The sequence below is a fragment of the Acomys minous genome (genome assembly GCF_964271855.1).
Source record: "Acomys minous genome assembly, chromosome: 16".
NCBI classification, from domain to species: domain Eukaryota; kingdom Metazoa; phylum Chordata; class Mammalia; order Rodentia; family Muridae; genus Acomys; species Acomys minous.
Genome location: NC_140498.1, coordinates 84,058,255 through 84,081,817, shown reverse-complemented (window position 1 = coordinate 84,081,817; position 23,563 = coordinate 84,058,255). Strand labels below are relative to the sequence as shown.

General features: G+C 51.0%; 1 protein-coding gene across 1 annotated transcript in view; it reads left to right on the top strand.

The window, feature by feature from the left end:
• The window catches only part of RFLNA (refilin A), a 108,785-nt gene that overhangs the window by 29,878 nt on the left and 55,344 nt on the right, over positions 1 to 23,563 (top strand). Inside the window, exon 2 of the mRNA XM_084762055.1 lies at positions 5,769 to 5,849. The gene's annotated coding sequence lies outside the window, so the exon portion shown is untranslated. The remainder of the gene's footprint in view (positions 1 to 5,768; positions 5,850 to 23,563) is intronic.

The window sequence follows — 23,563 nt, the reverse complement described above, 5'->3', positions numbered from 1 at the left end:
CCCAGGCTGTCAGGTTTGGCCGCAAGCACTTTTGCCTGCCGAGCCCTCTCAGCAGCCCTGAGCAATCTCTGTCCTAACCCTTCCCTAAACACAGCAACCTTTCTCCTCTAGAGGCATCGGCACCCTTTCCTTCAGTGCTATTGGACTCCTGCCTAACCCGATAGGTGATGGGTGACAGGGATAGACACCTCCATCCCAACTACAGGAGACACCAGTGCCAATGAGCTAAGGGCTGCCACTAACGGCCCAGGGGCAGGCAGATGAGGAGGCATTAGTTCGGCCCAAAGGATGGACTCGGCAGCTTCCGAGGTCCAGCAAACCAGAAGCAGAGTGTGTGACTGGGAACTCCTACTACACGCTGCAGTCCTGCTGACTCCAGGGCAAAGATGTCCACTCCGCTGGGAGCAGGAAGCAGAATCCAGGCCTGGGCCTCCCTGGCCCAAGTCTCTTCTGCCTCTTCCTTCCGGTTTATGGCCCTTTCCAACCCACTGGGCAGGGTGAAATTTCTTTTAAAATCCAGTGAAAGTGCTGGAGAGATGGCTCAGTGGTTAAGAGCGCCGCTTGCTCTTCCAGAGGTCCTGAGTTCAATCCCCAGCAACCACATGGTGCCTCAAAACCCATCTATAATGTGATCTGATGCCCTCTTCTGCAGATAAAGCACTCATATACAATAAATAAAGCTTTAAAAAAAAATCCAGTGAAACTGATTTTGGTATTTAGTGTGGAAGATAAAGTGTGTGTGTGTGTGTGTGTGTGTGTGTGTGTGTGTGTGTGTGTGTTGCTCAATTTGTTGCAATCCTCTTGCCTTAGCCTCACAAGGCTGGGACTACAGACAAATAATTGCTTTTGAAATTCAATTCAGCCGGGCGTGGTGGTGCTCGCCTTTAAGCCCAGCACTCAGGTGGCAGAGACTGGTGGATAGCTGTGAGTTCAAGGCTAGCCTGGTCTACAGAGTGAGTCCAGGACAGCCAAGGCTACACAGAGAAACCCTGTCTTGAAAAAAAAAGAAAAAAAGAAAAAGAAAAAAGAAAGAAATTTAATTCATAACCCACACACACCCTCTGAGTACAACCCATTCAAACAGGGCAAAGGTGCATGGGTCTCTGCCTCGTATCCTAGGCAGGGAGGCCCTGCTCTTCCCTGCAGGACAGTGTATTGGTCAGGTTTGTATCACTGCAGCAAAATACCCTGGGCAACTAACGTATAAAGAGGAAAGGGCCAGATGGTAGTAGCCCATGCCTTTAATCCCAGCACTCGGGAGGCAGATTTCTGTGAGTTCGAGGCCAGCCTGGTCTACAAAGGCAGTCCAGGACAGCCACGGCTACACAGAGAAACCCTGTCTCTTGGGCGGGGGGAGGGAAAGGTTCACATAGCTCCCAGTTTGGGGGGAATCAATGTTCATGATCAGGTAGCCCATTGGTGTGATTGCTGGCAAAGGCCAGGAGGTGTGTCAGCTTGGCAGAAGTCTGTGTAGGAACAATCCATGAGAGACACACACCTCCAGTGTCCTGAGGGGGCCTCCTCCTAAAAGCCTACAGTATCTCCCAATGCTGCTGTCCTGGGGTCAAGTCTTTACATATGGCCCTTGGCGGCCACTCAGGACCCCAGGCAGGGCAGACAGATGTGAGATCTGGGTCTGCTTCCTGGCTAGGTTCTGCTTCTTTCGGTTTCATTGCTTCTGTGCATTGCCCCGCGATGGCCTGCTGGACAAATAAGGGTGAAGCACACCGGATGGCCTTCAAGCTCCTGGGATAACTCAGGTGCCCTCAGTGGCCCGCCAAGGCTGGGAGCTGCTGACAGAGCTTGCCCTGCCTCCTAGGGACAGTCCTCCTGGGAGCCTCTGCCTCCGGCCTTTCTAGCTCACTGAGTCATTTGGGGATGACAGTCAGAGGTGCTGGAAGAAATGCATCCCTGAGCGTGGAGCCAGGAGACGTGCAAGGGCTTTTCAGGGGCTGTTCGCAGAGCACCGGAAGGGTCTGTCTGAGCCTTTGAAGCGGATGTTTGAGGACGCTGAGTAGGAGGGGGCTGGGTGACAAGGCCAGCTTCTGAAGAAAAGCTCTATGTGTGAGGGAGAAGGAATTGGGATAGGAGGCTTCTGTCCAGAGTCCAAATCCAAAAAAGTATTTGGGTGTGCTGGAGGCTGTGGTTTCTGGCTCTGTGGTTTGGGGTAACAGGGTGGGGGTGGGAGGTTTCTAGGTGCTTCCCTGACTCTGTGCTGTGCAAAGGCCCAACACCCTTGTCCCTCTGTCCGATCCTCCCTATAAGATATGTAGTCAACAAGGTTGAAGAAGGGGTGAACTACCCAGATTTGGAAGGGCCACCACCAGTATAAGGCTAAGGCCTGGCCAGGGACAGCATTTAAGGAGGCACCGCATCTCTGAGTTGTCCAAGCATAAGGACAGCACCTAAGAGTAAGTTCCTCCTTAAATGTGGTCTCCTGGGCAACTGTTGCCTCATCCTCATCCCAGCACTGGCCCAGACAGCTCAAATTCTCTGGACCAGGTAACTGGTGTGCAGCGAGCCTCCTGAGGGGATCCTGCTGTGGCCACAATGGGCCTCTTGCCCGAAAAGAACTCTGTATCTTCAGGTTCGGCCATGTTCCACTTTCCACAGCAGCAGCAGCAGCAGCTCCTGGGCTCGCTGTGTCTGTCAGTTTTGTCAAGGTTGGTGTCACTTGTTGTCCTTAGAAATCGAGCAGGGTCTCTCGCTGAACCCCAGAGCCTTGTTAAGCAGCTTGCCTAGTGCTGGCATACTAGTCAGCTGCCATTACCTACCAGGATTTTGTGTGGGTTGTGGGATCCCAAACTCTGGCCTTCATGTTTATGTGGTAGGCACTGTGCCTGTCTCCCCAGCCCCCAAGTGCCCAGCTTTTTAAACTTTCATGAACCTGGATAGTTATAGAGTTGAGATGTCCTTGTACCTTGCTGAGGCGTAACGGCTTCATAATAAACAACCCGCACTGAAGGTGTGCAATGCGACGGACTGTGACGGATCCCATGAAAGCATCACTATCATCCAGACAGCTTTCCACCAAGCCCAACTAGGAGATTCTACTGTTTTCAATTGTTAGTTGAGTGGTTGGGCATTGGGCTGGAGACGTGGCTCCACAGTTAAAATTTATATACCACCGACTCTGTCTTTGCAATAAAATATTTGGAAGAAGCAACTTTAAGGAGCAAGGACTGATCCCAGCTCATGGTTCGAGGAGCGATCCTGGCTCACAGTTTAAGGGATCACAGTCCGTCATGGTGGAGAAGGCACGGCGGCGGCGGCATGCTCACATCTGGACAGATCAGAAAGCAGAGAGAAAGCCCGAAGCAGGGCCAGGTTATAACCCTCAGGATTTGTCTCCTGACCACCCACTTCCTCTAGTGAGGCTTCACCTCCTAAGTTTCCACAATATCTTCAAACAGAGCCACTAGCCTGGGACCAAGTGTTTACAGCAGGTGAGCCAGTCAGGTCATTTCACAGTGAAGCCACAGCCTCATACAACTGACGGTTAGACAGCCATCTAGTCACACCGTTACAAGTCAAGCCAGTTAACATGGAGGTGGGACTTTCCTAGCCCCACTTTCCTGGTTTAAAATCTGAGTTCCAAGAGCCGGGCGTGGTGGCGCACGCCTTTAATCCCAGCACTCGGGAGGCAGAGGTGGGCGGATCGCTGTGAGTTCGAGGCCAGCCTGGTCTACAAAGTGAGTCCAGGACAGCCAAAGCTAACACAGAGAGACCCTGTCTCGAAAAACCAAAAAAAAAAATAATAATAATAAAATAAAATAAAATCTGAGTTCCAGAGAGAGGAAGTGATGTCACTGTCTGTAGGCCAGGCCGCAGAGACTCCCAGGTCTTTGGCTTCCCTGACTCTTGGGATCCCTCCACAGCATCTGTGGTGGGGGAGAAGCAGGAAGCTGACAAGAATGACCTTTAGCCCCATGGTGGGGGGGGCAGGAGTCATCACTCTCCCAGATGAACAGGTTTGCGCCTCCTTTGATTGCAAGCGACAGAAGGCCCTCCTGGGCGGGGAGACCCGAGAGAACTCATTGCCACACATGACGCGACTCAGACTGAGCCTCCTTGACTACGGTTTGGGCCTTTTTCTTTCCAACCCTTGCCCCCAGGCTCTCCGTGGCGGGCCAGGTCTCTCTGTCTGGTGGCCACCCCACCCCAATGCCACTCTCCGTAGTGTCCACAAGATGGCAGCTCCCGCCCCAGCTCCAGAGCTCTGAAGAGGACAGGCTCCCATGGCAAGTCCTGTGGCTGTGGGGCTGTGGGTCCCTTTTGCCTGGAGGGAGGGAGCCCTGTCTGCACCCATGCTTTGAGAGTCCAGCAGGAGGTGGATCTCCAAGGGAGACTGGGATGATGTTCCCTGGGGAGTTCTTGCTATACAAGCACGTGGTCTTTAAGGAGGTCAACCTGAAGCCTTCCAGGTTGTGTCAGATCAGAAGGACTCATCCACATGTCTGCACAGTCACCTGACTTTCTACCTCATGTCTTCATGTTCTGTGAGCATATGTGAGAGAGAAATATATGTACACACAGGCATACACACACACACATATGTTTTTGTGAGTGTGCATATATGGGCAAGTATGTATTGCCTGTGAATGTGAGGGTCAGAGGTCAAAGTCAGGTGTCTTCCCTGGTCACTCTCCACATTATTATTATTATTATTATTATTATTATTATTATTATTATTATTATTATATTTAATTATTTTTTGCAATAGGGTCTCTCACTGAATCTGAACCTTCCTCACTGATTGGCTGGACAGTGAAATCTGGGACCCTCCCATCTCTCCGTCCCTAGCCCTGGGGTTACAGGCACAACCTTTTTTATGTGGGTTCTAGGGATCAAATTCGGGTGCTCACAGTTGCTTGGAAAGCACCTCCCAGACTGAGCCATCTCCCCTCTTCTTCCACATTCCTCAGAATTCATAAAACCCTGTTCCCATCCAGAGTGGACCCAAGGCGACTCTTTTTCTGCCCTCCCCCCAATTTAATTAAATCAATAGTGTAATGCCGTGAGGCCCTAAGACGTAGGGAAGTGTGAGTTTCACCAAGGGGCACAAGGTGTTTTTAATAGACTAGACTTGTGCTATAAATTAAAACAATGTTAAATTCCTCAGTAATCCTAGCAGAAAAGGAAAGAAAAGAAAGAGGAGTGAGCGAGCTCTTTGGTTTCCTAATTACTGCTGGTGGAATTTGTAATTTATTTCTACACTTGCTTAGCCATGAGCCTCCGTCTGCTGACAGGCCCGGGAGGAAGGGCCTAGAGCCGGCAAGGCCAAAGCAGCTGGGGCTTAGCTCATTAGCCCAAAATCACGAAGAAGGGGCTCTCCCTGAGGAAGGCTGCCCCGGAAGTGCTGTGTGGGAGCAGGCTGCTGCTGGGATGGTGTTGGGACACATTCTCGGTTATAGTGGAAATACAGAGGGGACCTCACCTCCTATCCTTTCAGGGGCTGGAGTTCTGTGAGTGGCGTCACTGAAGCACAGAAGCTTCCCTCCCCTTCTGTTTTTAAGTCACTGTCACATTGCTGTTTTTTTTTTGTTTTGTTTTTTGTTTTTTGTTTTTCCCAACACAGGGTTTCTCTGTGTAGCCTTGACTGTCCAGGACTCGCTTTGTAGAGCAGGCCGGTCTCGAACTCACAGAGATCCATCTGCCTCTGCTTCCCGAGTGCTGGGATTAAAGGCGTGCGCCACCACCAGTGCCCAGCCACTCTGCTGAATTTAAGATGAAGTTTTATTCGGCACATCTCTGTTCTCTGTCTGCAGGCGGGACGGTTCTGAAGGGATCCGGGAGACACGGTCAGGCATCACGGCGAAATCTACATCTCCTCCAGCCAGCAAGGGGAGGTAAGGGGTGGGGGGGCGTCGTGCGGGGTGACCAGGTGTACCGGGTTGTGCAGGACTGCGTTTGGAAAGGAGAGAAGGGAGAGAAAAATCAAAGCTCTGAGCTTCTAAATGCTCCTCAGCTGCCTCTGACAGTGAGCGCCTGCTAGGGACACTACCAGGATCTGGGATGGTGACCAGCTCACGTCCAGCTGCCTGTGCCTGAAGCGCCCCTCCCCCAGGCCCCTTCACTTTGCCATCGGCAGGAATTACCACTACCCCCACACCTGCAACCGACGCCTCTGGACAGATAACAGATATATACCACCCCCACCCCCACCCCCCACCCCCCACCCATCCCCCACCCCATTCCCTCTGTCTTCTATTGGTCTGGTTGTTGTGGTGGGTTTTGCTGTTTTTGCTTTCACATTTCTTGTTTGTTTGTTTTGAAGTAGTGTTAAATGTATGGTAAATTGCAGCTGGGCATGGTGTAGTGTATCTGAAACCCCAGTACTACGGAAGCTGAGGCAGGAGGATCACTGAGAGTTTAGGGCCAGTCTGGGTTATAGAATGAATAATCAGTGTTAGTTCTGTGCTAACTTGGGCTACACAGAATGAGATGCCTGGTCCAAAGAAAGTAGACAGACAGACAGACAGACAGACAGACAGACAGACAGATAGAGCAAAGCATAGCTGAGAAAGTCCGTACTCCACAGTGCTGAATCTCACACAGTGCAAAGGTCAGGGTCAGGATCGTACACGGACATCAGTCTTCCGACTGAACTGCCTAGGATCCAATCCGAACTGCTGTGTGTGCGTTTTTGTCTTCAGTACCTCTTTAATCCCTGGCCCATGCCGTTTCTCAATATCCCACGACCTTGACATTTTCAGAGGGTTTGTCAGCAATTAAAAAAAAAAAATTACAGGGTTTCTCTGTGTAGCCCTGGCTGTCCTGGAACTCATTCTGTAGACCAGGCTGGCCTCGAACTCAGAGATCCGCCTGCCCCTGCCTCCTGAGTGCTGGGATTAAAGGCAGGCGCCACCACTCCCGCCGCCACCGAGTGGTTCATCAGCAGTTTTGTGACAGGCCCTGTGTGTATTCCATCTGCACTTTCCCTTGTTCCAACGAGGTCAGGTGTGTGCCTGCACTGGGCAGAGGTGACAGCCATCCCTCTCAGGCAGCACACTGGGGCGGTGACGTCAGCCTTACTAGCTGGATCATTGACCTTCATCTTAGCCAACTGTAACTCCAGCGGCTTTACTCTTGGTGACGTTCAGATCCTGTCCTCCGCAGGGAATAACAGCCTCAGGGGAAGGGGTTTTGAGACCCCCTGCTTAGCTTCCCACTCCAGACCTCAACATCCACCTCCAGTGGTGTTCGCCTGGCACTTGAGTGTTTCCTTCGTTCACTTATTGATTTGTTGTCATGTTAGGGGGAACAGTGATAGGTTGAAGGCACAGGGTAAAAGTATTCACAAGACAGGAGCAGACAGAGACTATATACTGATTTGTTTAGTTTTGGTTTTCCAAGACAGGGTTTCTCTGTGTAGCCTTGGCTGTCCTGGACTCACTTTGTAGACCAGGCTGGCCTCGAACTCACAGTGATCCACCTGCCTCTGCCTCCCGAGTGCTGGGGTTAAAGGTGTGTGCCACCACGCCCGGCTCCCAGGCTGGTCTTGAACTCCTGATCCTCCTGCCTCCACCTCCTAAGTGTTGGGATTTCAGATGTGTGCCTACAAGCCTACTAGCTTGCGGACTTTTTGCAAGTCAACTGAGAGTGAATGCTGTGGTTTTGTTTTGATGAATTGATGCCTGTGTTTATTATGAGGAGTTACCAAGACATTTTATAAGATGAGTGTTTTAGGGCTCCTTCTATGTAATGCCTCTTGTCTCTGTCCTCAGAGCTGCTATCTCAGACATGGCTGGTCTTGGCTTGCTCTGCTCTTAGGAACTGTGAGTCTGTGTGCATTTTTTGCCTTGTGGTTCAATCTGCTATTGAGATCAGGCTTTCCTTTTTTAATTGTAAACTTTTTTCTTTTTAAAAAAAATTTTATTTAATTTTTTAATTTGTGTACTTTGGTGTGGTGGTGTCAGATCTTGGAGTTACAGACAGTTGTGAGCTGCCATGTGGGTGCTGGGAATCGAACCCAGGTCCTTTGGAAGAGCAGGCAGTGCTCTTAACCACTGAGCCATCTCTCCAGCCCAAACATTTTTTTTATACTGCTACATTTTGATCATGTTTCCCTTCCCCCAATTCCTTCCAGATCCTTGTTACCCCCCTATTCACTCAACTTCTTATTCCTTTTCTTTCTCTCTTCAAAAATAACAACAAGCAAACAAACCAGAAAAAAAACACAACCCGCCCTAAAACAAAAATAAAAACAAACAAAAGACCAGTAAGACAAACCAGTGCCAAAACAAAGCAAAATGAGACCAAAAGCCCACAAAAATGCCATTGAGTTCATTTGACGTTGGCCAACTGCTCCTGGGCATAGGGTCTGGCCAGAAGTATGGTGGATTTACACTGCAGCATCCAGAGTTCCCAGAGTTCAATGATCCGCAGCTGGCAAAGACCACGCCCCTGCTAGTGCACGAGGCAAATCACAGTCACCTGCTGTGAAGCCGCCTCTCACCCCACACGTGCGATTAAAGCAGAAACATATTCACATAATGTAACTGGGGTTTTAAAGAAACCAGAACTTTGACTACACACGGGCGCTTCTCAGCTATTTGTATTTCATATTTTAAGAACTCTCTGTTTAGTTCTGTGCCCCATTTTTTGTTGTTGTTGTTTTGTTTTTCTTTCTTTCTTTCTTTTTTTCCTCCAAGACAGGGTCTCTCTGTGTATCCTTGGCTGTCCTGGACTCGCTTTGTAGACCAGGCTGGTCTCAAACTCACAGAGATCCGCCTGCCTCTGCCTCTCGAGTTCTGGGATTAAAGGTGTGCACCACCACGCCTGGCTTCTACACCCCATTTTTAACTGGGTTATTTGTTTTCTCAAAGTCCATTTTTTTTTTTAGTTCTTTATATATTCTAGGTTAATTACTAGTCTTCTCTCAGATGGTAGTTGGTAAAAATCTTTTCCTAGTCTGTAGCCTGTCACTTTGCCCAAATAGTGATATCCTGTGTGACACAGGAGCTTTTTCAGAATCTTGAGGCTCATTTATGAATTGTTGTTCTTAGCGTCTGTGCCATCAGTGTCCTGTTCAAAACGGCCTTTCCTGTGTTGGTGAGTTTGACCTATTGCCCACTTTCTCTTCTGTAAGGTTTAGGGTATCTGGTCTTATGTTGGAGTCCTTGACACGTTTGGAATTGAATTTTATGAATTTTATGGTCTACCAAGCAAGTCCAGTCTGTTACACAGGGAAACCCTGTCTTGGAAAATCCAAAACAACAACAATAACAACAAAAAGCTGGCTGAGGTGTACCTCTAGATGTCACATGACCATCAGTCCAGGGCCCTTAAACCTGGACCTTCCCTCCCATCCTCATCGAGGATGACAGCCAGAGTCCTTGCCTTCCCTTTCTGCGTGCTTCTGGCAAAGTCCCAGGCAGCCGAGCTCTGGGCTCCTGATGACCCCTGGGCAGGAGCAGCCTACTATTGCAAGTCCTGGGCTGTGGGAGATGGGGCAGATATGTTTCCTGACCCATGAAGGGAAACCAAACATTAGGACCATGAGAAAGTCACCTGTGTGCCCACTTCTTCAGAGCTTGGCAGATGAACACTGGTGTCCCTAAGGGGGTCTCATGCTACACAGGCACGCAAGGGGGTCCCCTCATTCCCCTCACAGACCAGACACCTCATTCCCCTCACAGACCAGACACCTAAGTTCCAGGCTCCAGCAAGCTCCCCAGCACCTCCCATCACTAGCCACCTGTTGTCTAGAAGGTTCCGTTAGTTTCTTTGCAAACCCATGATGTTCCTTTTGTGTCTTGGTGATTTTTCAAACTCACGAGTTGAGGGAAAGCCTACCAGAGTTGGCTGGAACCTCCCAGGATTCCTAGTCTGCCCTGGACAACCTTCTGGGTAATGTGACATGCACCACAAGTCAGTCTGTGGAAGGATTTTTTGTTACCGTTTTGGTTCGCGGTTAAAAGGAAAACTTTCCAAAGAAACTGTGTGTTGGGTGAGACCGTGGATGGCAGAGGTAGACGCCCAATGTCGTCTTCCTCAGTCACCTCCAGCTTAGTTTTTGAGACAGGCTTCTCCCTAGCTGCTCACTGATTTGTCACGACTGGCTGGTCCACTGGTAAGCTCAAGGGCCCCTGCTGTCCCTGCCTCCCCAGCTGTGGTACTGCAGGTGCACTACTGCTACTGCGTTAGCTTTGTGTGTTTGCTGAGCGTGTGAACTAGGGCCCTCCCCGAGCAATCTCCTCAGCCCCTCCCCAGAGACACAGGAAGCTGATGGCTATACTAATGGCCCTGGTGGCAGCAGAAGCTAACAGGTCGCTTCTGTAGAAGGACAGCAGGACACCTGCAGGAACGAGTTCCTGGTAGCCTGACGATCATGGCGCCAAGGAGGAGCGAAGACGGGGCTGACTTTAAACCCAAGACAGCTTGAAATTTGTAAAACCATGGACAGACTTCCGAAGCTCGTCAATGTGGCTAGCGCACTGAGGTCAGCTGAGGGGACAGGAACCAGGCAGGCCACACCTTCGTTTCCACTTTGGAAAAGTCGGGAGTCTGGTTCAGGTTCAAGAACAATATTAAGCCAGGAGCCAGCAGCCAGCCAGAGGGGCATTTGAGACGGGCAGAGAGAAGGGACAGAGTCAACCCGCAGGCTACCTGAGGTCATGGCCATTGCCAATGGTGACCCCCACTTCTTACTTCATGCTTGTCTGTGTTTTGGCCCCAGTCCATTGCTACCATTTTCTTTCTATTTATTTACTGTTCACAAAGCCCTCATTTTCCTGTCATTTTTCATATTTGACTTTAACTTGTCATTCTGAAAAGTGTTCCCTCCTCTTTTTTTTTTTTTTTTTTGAGACAGGCTTTTTCTGTGTAGCCTTGACTGTCCTGGACTCTCTTTGTAGAGCAGGCTGGCCTTGAACTCACAGAGATCCGCCTGCCTCTGCCTCCTGAGTGCTGGGATTAAAGGTGTGCGCCACCACGCCTGGCTTATTCCTTCCTCTTTATGTCTGTGTGCTCATGTGTTCATGTGTGTGCACACATGTGTTCCTGTGTATGCAAGTGTGTGTTGTATGTATATGTGTGTGCGTGTATGTGTGCAAGCATGTTCATATGTATGCATGTGATTGTGTGTGGGCATGCTCATATGTGTGTGGGTGTGTGCATGTGCATGAGTGTGTGTGTGTGTGTGTGTGTGTGTGTGTGTGTGTGTAGCTGTCTGACACCCAGAACATTGATTCAGCTTTCAGGAAGTCTCAGAAGCGTTTAGGTTAAAGATGTCTGGTCTGTATTGAGCCTGGCATCATGGATTTTGGATCTGGCTTGGTGATAAAGATGGTGAGTTGCCTTTCCTCCATCTTGCCCCTCCCCCCATTAGATCCCTCTGGACTCTCTGGCAGGAGTGCTCGCTGTCATCTCTCTGGCCTGGCACCCTTGCCACACCTTCTTCAATGGTGGCTCCAGGTATGGCTTGCCTCTCCTTACCTCCTACTCTCTATCTTGAGGTCAAAGGTCAGACAAATATGGAGGCCACAGTGAGTTTGCCATACTAGAGAAAGCCAGCCTAGGCAGCCAGATTCATGTTTCCTTCCTAGGACCCTCAGGCTGAGGACAGATGAGGGGGTTCCCTTTCCCGGGGGTGCTGGTGGGTGTTGAGTGCTGTTAAAGCATCAGCACAGTCAGTGAAAAATCACTGTTAGCACCGCCACCTAGCGCTCTGTGTTCCTGCTGTAAGCGCTCCTGTTGCTCATTCTCCTGTAGCTAGGACACAGTGAAGGCTGGGCAGCTGTTGATGCTGCCCCGGCTACCCTCAGCAAAAGACCTGTCAACCACACAGGCCACCCCAACTACCCTTATGCCAGCATCAGCCACCCTGAACATTTCAAGGCACCTTGGGGAAACTGCATGGTGATCACAGCTGCTTGCTCCAGCTCCTACAGGCAGGGCGGGCCCCAGCCAGGACTGTTTCAGTTTGCACTGAGCTCTCTGCTGTCACAAACTTCCTCTAACTCTCTACAACCCTTCACCCACACCCGAAAAGGTGCACTTACCCTGGTGGCCCAGCAGAAAGACTGCAATGACTGGGGGGGGGGGGGTGTCGGAGAGGCAAGCTGTGATAGGTGCAAACGTGAACCTTCATTTGCATACGAGGTCTTCTGTGACTGGGGCGAACATCTATGGAAGTGGCTGGCTGGCTCGGAGAGCAGACCCGGCTGAGCTAGTAACATGCAGAGACGCAGTTAGTGGCGGTGGCAGCATAGACAGCAGAGCATTGGTGACAGTAGCCGTGACTTGGAGCATGCTGAGTGACAGAGGTTCAGTAGCTAGCCGCCTTGGTGCCGACAACAGAAGCAGAGCTGCACAAGTGTGGAGGCCTCGGGAGGCCCACAGAGCCCAAGCGCCAAGGAAGAACCAGGGAGTGCCAGCCTTGAAGGACGGACGGCATGAGACAGAGCTGGTGATGGCTCTCACGGGCAGCAGAGGTGGAGCTGATGGGTCCGTAGCCTGAGCCACGGAGGCCTGAGGCAGGGTGGCTGCAGTGAGAGCTACAAAATACATACTTCTACAAGCACAAGGGTTGAGGAATTCCCCTACTCAGGCCCACCCGGAAACTCATGCCAGTCAAGTGTTTAACACACCCAGGGCCCCACAAGGCTATGCTTGTATATAGCAGGGTGGGTCTTTTACCGGAGTCATGCACTAGGGGGCACCACCTACTGCCGCTGCAAAAGAGGAGTACAAACACTGCCCTGCCTAAGACCAGCAAGTAAGGGGTGTCTCATCACCTGCCCACCATAAAGCAAAAGGACCCTGGCCAGCTGGCTAGCGATTCTGCCCAATGACAACTCCCCCCTTGAGTGCAAGCCTATAAAGCGGTCCACCCGTTCTTCAGGCGCCCTACTCCAGCACGCCTGTACCTAGTTGGGAGTCCCCTGCTAAGGCTGGGAGGCTATGGCAAATTTAATCCTTTTGCTCCTGGATCAAGTGATGCCCCGCACTCTGGGGGGAGGAATTTGGTGGGCGGTCATGCTCCACTCACCAGCCGTGATATGTTTGTGTTGGCCTCAAGCGACAAGCTGTGATGCCCAGTGTTTTGCAAGTGTCTGGCAGGGTGTGCGTGGAGGTGATGTGTCCCCCACCATTTGTGTTTACTTTTCCTGTTGTTGGGACAAAACACCCTGCCAAGGGGTGGGGAATCGCTCTGGTGGTGGTTAAGAGCGCTCTCTGCTCTGCCAGAGTTTGCATGGCAGGGGTGGGGTGTGCACATGAGTTTCAGGTGCTCTGGGAGAGCAGAGTACAGCAGGACGCGTTCTCAGTTCTGGAGCCATCTCTCCAGCCCCTGGGTACCAGGATTTTTGTTTGATTGTTTTGTTTGTTTGTTGTTTGTTTCTTGAGACATGGTTTCTCTGGGTAGCCTTGGCTGTCCTGGACTTGCTTTATAGATGGGGCTGGCCTCAAACACACAAGATCTGCCTGCCTCTGCCTCCTAAGTGCTGAGATATAAAGGCGTGCGCCACCATGCCCGGCTGTGAGCACTTTCTTCCTGGCTCCATTTCCAGCTGGGAGAAACAGGAAGTACAATGGCTGCCCGCTGAGCTGAGCCGTAGAATCCTTTGTGCTCGGCCTCACAGGTCCTAACCCCAGCTGGAGGCTGCACCTGCCCCCGCCCCCCACGCCAGCCCTGGGAAATGGGAGAACTCAGAGGTTTTAAATGTCATTTTAGAGGTTATGGATGAAATAAGCATAAAGTTTGGGTTCTACCGGCATGCCTCCCCCATCCCAGCATTCCAGAGGTAGAGGCAGGAGGATCAAAAATTCAAGGTCATCCAAGGACTTTGATGTCAGTCTTGGGATAGAGACCCTGACTCAAAACCCAACAAACAAAACCCATAAAAAGTCAGGTAGCATTCACATTATTCAAAAACACACAGGACTCAGGGAGGCAGGAGGATCTCTGTGAGTTCGAGGCCACGCCTATGGTGGGGGAAGGGGGGGGCAGGGGAATGGGAAGCCACATCAATTAGCAAAATGAAGACAGCCCCACATAGACATGCACATAGGCCAAACTGATCTAGACAATCTCACAGTCGCGCTCGGGGAAGCAGATCTCTGTGAGCTCGAGACCAACCTGATCTACAAAGTGAGTCCAGGACAGCCAAGGCTCTGCAGAGAAACCCTGTCTCAGGAAAAAAAAAAAAAAAATCCTCACAACACGCTAGAGCACCATTGCACCATGTTGTGTCAAACTCCAGCAACCAGCTTATATTTCTGCTCTGGCTTCAAAGACATATGTTACGTACTCTACCAGGGTGAATGGCTTCCTCCCATCACCATGGGTCCTGCGTCTGTATCCCCACAGTGCCTCACCTGGCTCTCAATGGACGAAAACTCAGAAAGCAAAGAACAATGGTTCTCCCCCATCATGCACCACCCTGATGTCACTGGCTGGCACAAGTGTCTGGTGGGACTTCAGTGTCACCCAAACTCAGCTTGTGTTGGAAGCCATGCAGCCGCTTTTTTGTTGTTGTTGTTGTTGTTTTGGTTGGTTAGTTTTTCGAGACAGGGCCTCTCTGTGTAACAGCTCTGGCTGTCCTGGACTTGCATTGTAGACCAGGCTGGCCTCGAACTCAGCAATCCGCCTGCCTCAGCCTCCGGAGTGCGGGGATTAAAGGCGTGCGCCACCACCGCCCGGCTCACACAGATGTTCTTGTGGGGCCTATATCCATTCCTTCCCTCCATGCTTGTGGATAAATGACCACCAACTACCTCAAATCCTGTGTGGGATGGTGAAGCCAGACCTACTAAGGGCTTCCTCACCTGTTAACTGCGGGAGCCTCACTGCAGCTGCCTCCTGGCTATGACCGGCGCACAGAGGCAGGCATGGTCCTGGTAGTTGCTATAGAGCTGCGTATTCCCCTAGGGATGCTTTTCAGCCCCGGGGGACTCTTTATAAATAAGTGGGGGAAAAGCCCCTCATGGTCCCCTGCCTGGGGTGGAGGTACCCCATCTCTTCCACTCCTCAGATGCCTTTTTTTGCCATGGAAACCCCCGTCTTTTCTCTACTTGGCTCTTTGCAAATGAACTGAGCCACCACCACCCGCTCAGCTGGCGAATTCCGGCCCTGGTCCAAAGTGCATCAACTCTGTGTTGCCTGGCAACTCTCTCTCTCTCTCTCTCTCTCTCTCTCTCTCTCTCTCTCTCTCTCTCTCTCCCTCTCCCTCTCCCTCTCTCTCCCCCTCCCCCTCCCCCTCTCCCTCTCTCTCTCTGGTTTTCATCCCCTGCCAGGCTGTCCTAGCATCGCTGAGACCTGAGACAGACCTTGCACCTGCCCGGGTGGCGGGCTGCGCCCGTGCAACTCCATCTCTGGCGTGGGCCACAAACAGCTCCCAGAGGTTTCTCAGAAACAGCTTTGAAATCCAACCCGGATTGCAAGTCTGTCTTGAGTGGCGTTCAACTCTCGGCGTTCTGGGGCAGATTTGGATTTAATTAATTTCTCTTGCATTCCAAAGTCGAGTGATACTTTTAGGGTTTTCTTTTTTTTTTCTTTCTTTCTTTCTTTCTTTTTTTTTTTCTGTTTCCTGGCACGAAGTCTTACACCACACTGGTGGAAAAACTGAGGGGTGGGGGAGAAGGAATGGTTTCTCCTAAGAATTCACATAAAATGGATGGGAACTGTTGCCTGAGGGGGAAATCATGGCTTCCCGAGCATCCGGGCAGGACCAAGGGCTCCTCTGGCAATCTTTAAGTGAGTTTGGGCACTTCTGACTCTACAGTGGAGCTTTGCTTTGTCATCTGCTGTGACCGAGGCTGGCAATGGCTTTTCAGGGTCAAGTGTCCACGCATTGTTGTGTTTGTGCAGTGCAGTAACCCAGTCAGGCAAGCTGCACGCTGTGACTCTGTGTCTGGTGTCTGTGACGGTGTCAAACTCATTTTGTTTTTCTTTCTGTTTTTGGCGTTCCTGGGGGGATGGAAGCCAGGGCCTCACACATGCTCAGTAAGTGCTCTACCACAGAGCCTCGCCTCCAGCTCCTTTGTATTACTTTTTATTTTGAGTCAGGGCCCCATGAAATTGCTCGAGCTGGCCTTGGGCTCGCTCTGTAGCCGAGGCAGTCTTTGAACCCGTGACCCTTTTGCCTCAGGCTCTCCTGAGTAGCTGGGATGACTGGCTCAGGGACCAAGGCCTGGCTGCAAATAATACAGTTTTATAATCCTGTGGTACTGACAGTCTAAGGTTGAAAAGAATGACTCAAAATAAAAGGTAAAAGTGGGGCGAGGTGACTAGGTGGGCAAGAGCGCTTGTCACCAAGTCTGATGACCTGAGTTCTGTCCCCCGACATGGTGCAAGGAGAGAACCGACTCCTGCAGTCTGTCCTCTGACCTCCACACTTGTGGCATGGTAGGTGTGTGCCCCACCCCCAAGTAAGTGTAAGATTTTTAAAAAGAGGGCTTGGATGTAGCTCAGCAATACAGGGCTTGCCCAGAATATACAAAGCCCTGGGTTCTAGCCCCAATGGCAAAATAAACTCTACCCCGTAACTCAAAAAACAAGCTAAAATGCAGATCCCCTCCCCTCCCCACCGCCCCTCTCTCTCTATCTCACACACACACACTTGGCAGGGATGATGTATGAATTTAAGAGCCACCACGGGAAATCAGGTGGAGGATTTCTGTTCACCTCAGCAGTGTCCTGTAGCCCAGGCAATTGGTTTATTTGACCCATGCACTTTTCTACTCCCTTTTGTCTTCTTTCTCCAAAATCCATCAGCCTTGGGGGATACAGGCAGCTTGGGAAGGATGCTCCAGCATACAGAGGCATTACCCTGCCCCCTTTCTAGCCCCTTTGTTTGTAGGGGCTCCTCCCATAGCTGCTGAGTCTGATTGTAGGAAATGAGAATGTGGTTTTAAATTTTTATTTATTAGCCAGGCATGGTGGTGCATGCCTTTAAGCCCTGCACTCGGGAAGCAGAGGCAGGCAGAACGCTGTGAGTTCAAGGCCAGCCTGGTCTACAAAGTGAGTCCAGGACAGCCAAGGCTAATACAGAGAAACACTGTCTCAAAAAACCAAATATATGTATATATATATATATATATATATATATATATATATATATATATATATATATTAAATTTATGTTATGTATATGAGTTCTCTGTCTTCATGCATACCAGAAGAGTGACTCAGATTCTATTACAGATGGTTGTGAGCCACCATGTGGTTGCTGGGAATTGAACTCAGGACCTCTGGAAGAGCAGCCAGTGCTCTTAACTGCTGAGCCATCTTTCCAATTTGAGCATATGTTTTTCAAAGCTGGTAGGACAGAGCCCAATGGCCTGTCACACCAGGTAGCACCTCATTCCCTTGCTGGGGAATGGGGATAGTGAGTGTCACGGTTTCCTAACCCATCTGTCCCAAATGTCCTTTATCTCCTCAGGCCTCTGGTTCTCCTTCTTATTGGCAAAGTAATAGCAAAGCTGTCACTCCAGGAAGTCTGGGAAGGAAAATAAGGTAGTAGGGGCTGGGAAGAGGGCTTGGTCAGCAAAGCACTTGGTATGCAAGCATGAGGACCTGAGATGGGGTCCCCAGCATCCTAGTAAAAAAATGGGGTGCTATGGCACACACCTGTAATCATAGCTGAGGAGGTGGAAACAAAAGGCCTGGAAGCTTGCTATCCAGTTACTTTCAGGTTTCAGAGAGAGAGAGAGAGAGAGAGAGAGAGAGAGAGAGAGAGAGGGACCCTGCCTGAAAAAAATAAGCAGAGAGCAAGTGAGGAAGGCACCTGAATATTGACCCCTGGTGCACACACACACACACACACACACACACACACATACACACACACACACTCACGTATACACACTCACGTACACACACTCACACACACACACATACACACACACTCACGCACACACACACATACACACACAATCACGTACACACACTCATGCACACACACACATACACACACACACATACACACACACTCATGCACACACACACATACACACACACACTCACGTACACACATTCATGCACACACACAGACACATGCACACACTCACACACACACACACACTCATGCACATGCATACTTCACGTATACACTCAGGCACATGCACACAAGCAAATAAAATGACACCACCATAGAGATAAACATTAATGACCCTTGTAAAAACCAGTATAACAGAAAGGCCATTTTGGGGGTGGAGGCCAGGTGCTGGCTTCCCGAGCCCCCAGACACACTTATGATCTGCATTCTCTGTCTGGAGGCATGCTTTTTTCTGGGGGGAGATGAAGTATGTGGACTTTAGTTCCCAGCGGCCACAGTCAGCATCCATGCTCTGCTAAAGCATGCTGGGAACAGAGCAGAGGCACCCTTGCTGCGCTGGGTCCACCCACCTGGGCTCCTTCACTAGACTGGCTGTGCTTAACACCCACCGAGCCACCCTCCCTTGACAGCAGTGGTTCTCCTCCTGTGGGTCGTGACCCCTTTGAGGGTGGAACAACTCTCTCAGATATGCTGCATATCAGATAGTTACACTACAATTCATAATATGCTGGGGGACTCTTGGGCTAGAGGGCTAACCCAGGGAGGGAGAAGGCGACCAGTGAGTGTCACCTACCTCTGCAAGAGGTGGAAAGAGTGATTAAAGTAGGGTGGGCCTGCTTGCCTGCCTGCCTGCCTGCCTGCCTCAGTGGGGGAGGGGCTGATCCTCCCAGCCCAACAGCAGGCAGGGAAAGGTAGAAAAGTAAATCTTGGAATGGACTGAGCAAAGATGGCTCCTCCCCATCAAGAAGTGGGGAGGAAAAAGGAAGCCAGCAGCCGCCACCAGGCTGTAGTGTGAGGGCAGCATCCTTCTTGGGATCTGTAAACAAACAGCAAGCACTTTAGCTGGACTGTGGCCGTCTTTGTGGAGGGGACCGTTTGGGGGCTCCTCTCGAGGCCCTTTATGGAAAGAAATCTCCCAGCTCCGCCTGGCAACACAAGCAGCCAGCAGGGGCTGCCTCCGAGAGTAGAAACCAGCTGGAGATCCACGCGGAGAAAAACAAAAGGTCTCCTCCGGGATTTTATTTTTCCCTGCTCTCTGCACAGTAGCAAAACAAATCAGAAGAAAAGGAAGCCAGTTTTCATGTCCCTCTGCTCCCGGGGACTGGGTCCTGCCTGCAGCCATTAGCAGGGTGGCCAGGTAGAAGGCTGCTGGACTCCCAGGGCTTGCAGAAGCTTTGATAAGGCCTGGGGACTGGGGATAGAGCTCAGTGACAGTGCTGGCCTGGTATGCCTGAGGGCCTGTCCATGAATAAACAAATAATCCCAGCCGGATGAGAAGGCTCAGTGGGCAAAGGCTGTGTCTACCAAGCCTAATGACCCAAGTTCACTCCCAGGCCCCATGCAGTGGAGAGTGTCAACTGACTCCTCCGGGTTGTCATCTTATATTCCCATGTGCCTCAGCACTCATGGACGGGGACACACACACACACACACACACACACACACACACACATGCAAACACATACACATGCATACATTCCTAAATAATCAATCCTAGGTCTCAGCATTGTTCAGAGGGTACTACAGGCAAGTCACATCTCCTTCCATGCCTCTCCGTCCCCACACAGTGATGACCCTGGCCTGGGCTGCAGTGCCTGACTACTGACTGGGCTTTTCTGGGATGTCAGGTTGGCAGAAAAGAAGAGCCAAGACAGGAATAGCTGTGGGCGGCTACCCTCGGGGGCCTGTAGATTTTCTCCTCTAGTTCTCTGGCGTCGGGAGGGCTTGAGACTGTTTCAAATTATCTGTGAATAAATTTCCCTTTGGATTGTCAGGCGGCAGAAGTGGAAGAAGTTTCCAGAGCCAGCTCAGCCCTCCAAGAAAATGGCTGCCAGAGCCGGGGACTTGGCTCTGGGCTTCACGTTCACGGCCAAGGCCTCTGCTTCGCCGTTTGAAACGAGGGTCTAATAGCAACCAGGTTGGCCAGGGGGGATCCCAAACAGCATCCCCCCCCTCACTCTAGGGCCAAACAGACATCTCCTCCTCCTAGGAAGAACCCTGAAAACGAACCCTGTAACATGGTCGGCCACATCCTGCAGTGAGGAGCGGGAGGCTCCATTCCCCCCCTGAGGAAAAACACATTTTTGAAAAAGATTTACCACAGGAAATGGAGGTAAATTGCAGAAAGCTGTCTCGTGTTCACGGTAAACCTCAAGGAAATACGATCTCAAAATGAGACAAAAATTAGTCGTGGAGGCTTCGGACGGAGGCGAGAAGATGGATGGGGGACATGCCACAGCACAAAGGATCTTGGGGAACCTAGAAAGGCCATCAGGAGATGAAGGCAGAGGCCCAAAGGGAAACTAGCATCAAAGACCCAGAAAACAGAATGGAGTTGGGGGGACTCAACCCCCTAAGATGCAGGTTGTGGGAGGATCCTATTATGGGTTGGCCCAGGATCAAATATCAGCTCCGCCACACTCATGGGCTGCTCATGGCTTTGACTCCTAAGGATCTGAAGGAAGCACTGCCTCCGTCTTGGTCAGTCCTAGTGAGTATAAGGAGTGGTCTTGGTTGTCCCCTTGGCTGGCTAGATAGATGCACCACTCTTAGGGGAAGGGGCATTTCCGGAGGAGATTGATTGACAGGAGAAAAGACATTCTCAATACTTTCAGCAGGCTGGTACCCAGGTCAGGGAGGAGTCAGAGGAGAGCAGTGTGTACACGTCGGAGCCACTCTCTGAGGCATCTGTCTAGGGCTGCAGCTGTTGTTGGCTGACCGTAGACTCCTGGGCATTTTCAGGTAGAGCTGGTAGCAGTGGCCTTCCAGGGAATTTCAGCCCTTCCATGCTGGACTGAGCAAGTATTGATGCCTCGGTCTTTCTAGGGTAAGGACAGGAAGTCAAAGCTCCAGGGACATAAAACAGCCAGTCACATCCACAGTCCAGAGCAGAGAGAAATGTATGCGTGCGTCTAGCTTTGTTCTCTTACAAAGTCCAAGGCTCAAACATAGGGAATGATGCTGCCCACAGAGGGCAGAGTCTTCTTACATTGACAGTGAAAGCTAGTCATCCCAGTTTCCCCTCTACCCGCCTCTCTCAGTGCACATACCTTCAGTTAGCTCTGTTCTTCAGTGGAGACAGCCAGCCATGGTGGCTCTTTTGGTCTCAGTCATGGGATGCCCCACCAACACTAGAGGGCTCTGTGGGAGGCTATGTGGCAGACTCTCCTTTGCTAGGAAGAGTGGCAGAAGAGAGGAGGGGCTCTTCTTTCCCGATGGGCATTATCTTACCTGCGCTGTTGCCCCGTAACCACACTCCCTCCACGTGACAGAGAAGAGGAAAGGGACCTGCCTGGGGAAGAGCGGCCATGTTGCTGACTCAGCCAGCCAGGCATCTGTTTGCCTCTGAGTTTGTCATCATGAAAGATTAGGCTCGTTTTTGGTTTTGCTTTCCATTTTCATGAGTGCGTGTGGTGCACATGTGGATGTGTGCGTGTGTTTTACATGTGTGTGGGCACAGAAGTATGAGGGGGTGTGTACACATGGGTTGGACATGAGTGCGAGTTGTGCCAAACACAAGTCTTGCTGGGTGCGTGTCTGTCCCTGTGGACGCGCCTGCAGTTTGCTCCTGCTGGCAAATGTAGCTCTTGAAGCCGTCTGACGCACACAGAGCTACCGAGACCCGCAGTCTCCTGAAGTGCACAGCTTCTCCTGATGTCATACAAGGAACCGGATCTCCTTTCTGCCCCGAGCTTTGAATGGGTACTGCCCCCCCCCCTTTCACCAGCGTCTGGCATGGCACTTTTTTTTTTTTTCCACACATCTTGTGTGCTTTGCTACCGATCCTGCTGATTAAAATGGCCTGAAGGAGAGTGCCTCAGGCTGCACGTGTGGACGGTTAGAGACTGTAGGCAGGAGCCTCGCAGCCCTTGACTGTGAATGCGGAATGAATGCATCTTTCAGACATGGGGAGTCTGAACAGAGACACCCACCAAAGCCACCTGGGCAGACGGCATCCTAGCTCTAAAGCGGGCAGGACCACAAGAATTCCGGCTTCTGAATACTCGAGTTACATGTTGTACATACAACGATATGCCTAAGGGACGTAACGTTCATTTCTGTGTCTCTTAGACCATTCTTACTCCCTGGAGGTATTTATTTACTCAACGGTTTAATAGCTGTACGAAGCAGGGTTCCACGGTGTGGAATTTTCCATCGGAGGTGCTATGTGAGTGCTCAGAAAGGTGTGGACTTTGGCAAGCTGTGGTCGTGCTCGCCTGGAATTTCAGCACTTGAGAGACAGAGGCAGGAGGGTCAAGGGTTCAAAGCCATCCTGGACTAGATGGCAAGTTTGGGCCAGCCTGGACTACACAATGAGACTAGTTTGTTTGTTTGTTTGTTGAGACAAGGTTTCTCTGTGTAGCCCTGGCTATCCTAGACTTGCTTTGTAGACCAGGCTGGCCTGGAACTCATAGCAATCCGCCTGCCTCTGCCTCCCAAGTGCTGGGATTAAAGGCCTGTGCCACCATGCCCGGCTCACAATGAGACTAAATGAGACTATTGAGAGAGAGAGAGAGAGAGAGAGAGAGAGAGAGAGAGAGAAAAGAACAACTGAAGGACTGAAGGATTTATCTTTTGGATTTTGTGACTAAAGATACTTTACTTGTATATGTTAAAATTTGTTTTAATTTGTTTATTTGATAATATGGTCATATACATGCCATAGCACATGCACAGTCAGAGGACAGCTTACAGAAGTTGGTTCACTCCTTTTGTGTAGGTGCTGAAGACAGAACTCGCTGGTCATCAGGCTCGCTGGCCAGCACCTTAACCTGCTGAGCCATCTTGCTTGTCCCCCTACCTATATTTGATCAGGTGACAGGAACCCGGTGACTAAGACCTGGGCCTACAGCTTAGGGGTAGAGGTCTTGCCAAGGCCACGTTAGGTCCTGAGTTCAATCCCATTGCAAAAGTTAACAAAATATGTCCTGGAAAAACAAAGCCTGGGTGCTGAGTGACCTGGTACCCATGGTGACGGGGGCTTTGCTTCTAAGACCAGGTCAGCTAAAGTGAATGTCCTGTGAGTCAGTCCTGCAGCTTCTCTTTTGCCCCCTGACTTTCTGCCCAGAGCCCAGTTTAGGATGGCAGGCACGTTAGGGCCCCATTGGCAGGTCACTGAGTGCATGTAGGGTCCCTGTCGTCAGGTCACTGGAAAGTTCTGTGCCTCATAGGCACCCAGGTCTCCAAGCCAAAGCTGTCAGAGTCCAGAAGTATAATGGGTCGGCGTGTGGAAGGGACTGCCCTGTTGTCTACGTTTTCCTGGAGTAGGCTGTCGTGTGTTGCTCACTCCAAGAGAGGAAATCAACTTCCTGGCATACTGGTTCCCCTGGAGTGTAAGGTCCTAGGCTGAGGCATTCTTTCTAGAAGGTGCGCATGCCTGAATTAGCCCTGCCACTTCTTTCTCCCTGGCCTGCCCTCCCTTCCCCTCCCCTCCCCTCCCTTCCCTCCTCTCCCCTCCCTTCCCTCCCCTCCCCCAGCCTAGCTTCCCACACCCTGCTTCCTTACTGTCTTTAGTCTCCTTCATCTGGGGGACTTTGTGGTACCCCAGGGCTTATGGTCTC